Raw genomic sequence first — 3,399 nt, 5'->3', positions numbered from 1 at the left:
TTTTATTTTTATTTTTTTTGAGATGGAGTCTCACTCTGTCACCCAGGCTGGAGTGCAGTGGCATGATCTTGGCTTACCACAACCTCTGCCTCCCAGATTCAAGCGATTCTCCTACCTCAGCCTTCCAAGCAGCTAGAATTACAGGCACCCACCACAAAACCTGGCTGATTTTTATGTTCTTAGTAGACACAGAATTTCACTATGCTAGCCAGGCTGGTCTCGAATTCCTGACCTCAGGTGATCTGCCCAGCTTGGCTTCCCAAAGTGCTAGGATTACAGGCGTGAGCCACCCTGCCCAGCCTCACATCTTAATTTTGACAAATGTTCTCATACTGCCCTCCATAGAGTTTGCACCAACTTATGTATAACAACGTAAAAAAGCATGCACTCCCCATGTCTTAACCATCTTAATGATTAGCTTTTAAATTTCATCAATCTTAGGGAAAAATGGGGGTAGCGTAATTTTAACTATAGCTTTTGTAAACGGTGCTAAGATCCCATTAATCCTAAATGTAGTTGTTCAGTAAATATGTGTCTTTGCATACAAATGTTAGTAGATAAATTACTATAGATAACTCTTGGGAAATATCTCAAAGGGCTCACCTTTCTTACAGTGTCAGAAAAGTAGTATTTATATGTAAGAGATTGCCCATGAGTGGGCTTGTTCATATTCAGTAAAAGGGCCCAGGGAAGTGAAATCTCAAGAACTCTGGATTCTCTAGTTTGCCCTCTTAGAGTTTTTCCCCAGGGAGACAAGTAGAGGTGATGGGAAGGTATTGGGAGACTTATCCTGAATTATGCTTTCTTCTCATGTTCCTGACTTCTTAGTGCTTAGATTTACACAGTGTGTGTCCTCTAAGCTGTTCAAGGTGCTATATAATCTCTTTGACTGAACAATTCATAAGCATTACAACATCTCAGCTGTCAGCCACCACACTAAAAGGAAAAATTTGGCACAGAAGTTAATCCAAATCTCTGGGCTACAGTCACAGAGGGTTGTGGAAGGAGATGTTCAGAAGGGAAGAACTGATTAGGAAGTTATCTGTTCTCATGTTTGAGAAATGGGAGGAGATTGGACTTTCCACTGAATGACCAATTCTCCTCCATCCGGAGTCCTTGTCTAGCTAGGAAGATAAAGCACCAAAGACACCAGTGGAAGGTGTATAGGGAGATCTGCTATATTTCAGCCAACTGAGAACACTAAATTGTGAAGACATTTTGCTAATATGTGGGAGACCTGCTCCTGCTTCTTTCACCTTTACTGACATTTTTGTGGCAGCTTTTCCACCTAATTCACATCTGTGGGTAGCTCAAGTCTATGGCTGGGTTGAGGAAGCAATCTCAGTCCAGAAGACAGGTTAAGGGATTAGCTACACAAACAGCATGACAACAGCTATTGCTTTTATTTTATTTTATTTATTATTATTATTACTTTAGAGAGGAGATCTCATTATGTTGCCCAGGTTGGTCTCAAACTCTTGGGCTCAAGAGATCCTCCCATCTCAGCCTCCCAAAGTGCTGGGATTGCAGGCATGAGCCACTGCTGCCTATCATATTTTATTTTAGAGGCTTAACAACTCTATCTTGTATTCTAAGGGTTACTCTCCTCAAAGATTTAAATGGGTCTGAAAAATTATAAAAACAAACAAAAGATAAGGCTGGTCGCATTTAAAGTTGATTTATCATTCTGAATCTACTTCAGTGCATTTCATCACCCCTATCAAAAGGCAAAATGAAAATAAACCTTTCTTCCTTGACACCAGATGAGAAAACACAACTGTGGACTCTGCCAGATTTTTCCAGGTGGAGCATAGGTAGGGATATCTGCCTTGGATCTCAGTGAAGCTTCCAGGCATGATTTTTAGTTGCCCTGGTGAAAGCCTAGCGCCTGTGGGTCTCCAATGCCATACTGGGTTTCCACCTTATTTAGGAGACACCACCAATTTCATTAATGAAGTTTTTTGTTGTCACTTGACAAAGGAACAATACACTGACAGACTAAGCCCACGATAGCTTCTATCAATCAAGCACTTAGGGAAATCAGAAATGACAATGAAACCCACTGCATTAAATAACCCATGGTGCTGGGAGTTAATCAGAAATCTGGTGTTGTCGAAAATAAATGAGTTTTTAATAAATTAGATTTGAGAAATGCAAGTTGTGGATTAGGGGTCTGTGCGGAGGCGGCTTCTGATTCATTGGGAAATCCACAGGGGGCAACTGCTAGTAAAGTCAGCAGGAAAATATGCTTGTTCCTCAGGAGAGAAGAGAGAGAAGGTTGTTCAACTATGTACTTCTCTCTTGCCCATTCCTGCATTGGCCAGGCCAGATCATTCCTTGAGGCCCTTTGATATCCAACAAAGAAAACTTTGTCCTATATAGGCTTTTACATTCTCCACCTGCTTTCCATCTTAGATTTAAACTGCCTGAAGTTTTAGAGTAAATTATTTAAAGTAGGATGGCACACAATTTCATGATTAAATTAATCAATTTACTTTGTTTGGAGGCATTCAATTAATAATCTACAATAGGCATTGTACCTATTTTACTTTACCTGGTCTGGTGTACCTGGCCCCTGGGACCCTAACAGTCAATCAGATTTAATTAAACACCAAGTGACTACTATGTGTGAGATGTTATGCTGAGTATGGGGAATACAAAATTGCCAAAGCTCCCCCAGGATCTTAGAATCTTGTAGGGGAAACTGTATTTGATTGCAAAGCAAGGTGTTCTGAGTGCTCAGGTGAAGTTATAAATTGCTCTAGAAAAGCAGAGGAGGGCCAGAAAATTCTAGTTTAAGGGGTTTGGAAAGACTTTGCAAATAAAGTGGAATTTAGTGGATGCTGGAGGACTACTAACTAAATCACAGTTGCTGAGGGAACTTCTAGAGATAGGACTTCTAGTGATAGATACCCTAATTATCCTGCTATAATGTATACATTGTATACATGTACTTCTACAACAGATCTGTTGTAGAAGAACTAAGAAGAACGCATTTTAAGCTGATGGAACAGTAGGGACAAACACTAAGAGGGAGTCTTGAAAGTGAAGGACGTGTTTGAAAATTGCAATTCATTCATTTATCCCACAAGCATTGAGTGCCTACTCTAATTTAGCGAGTGCATAATGTAGTCACTGACCTGAAGTGCAACGTCGAGGCGGGAATATTGGAGGGGGTGAGGCAAGGGAAAAGTGTAGCATTGGAGTCTGAAGGCCAATGTGTTTGTAAGTGTTTATATAAAATGTACAGTTTTATTTTGTTTAATGTTGTTTTCATAGATGGGGTTATACTGAGCCTATTCTTCTGTCACTTTATTGTTTTTCACTTAATGTTTCTTAAAGATATTTCTATGTCCATACCTGTAAGATTGTCTCTCTCTTTTTTTTTTTTTTTTTTTT

Source organism: Colobus angolensis, unplaced genomic scaffold, assembly GCF_000951035.1.
Source record: "Colobus angolensis palliatus isolate OR3802 unplaced genomic scaffold, Cang.pa_1.0 Scaffold2, whole genome shotgun sequence".
NCBI lineage: Eukaryota > Metazoa > Chordata > Mammalia > Primates > Cercopithecidae > Colobus > Colobus angolensis.
Note: the sequence above shows the minus strand (reverse complement) of the source record.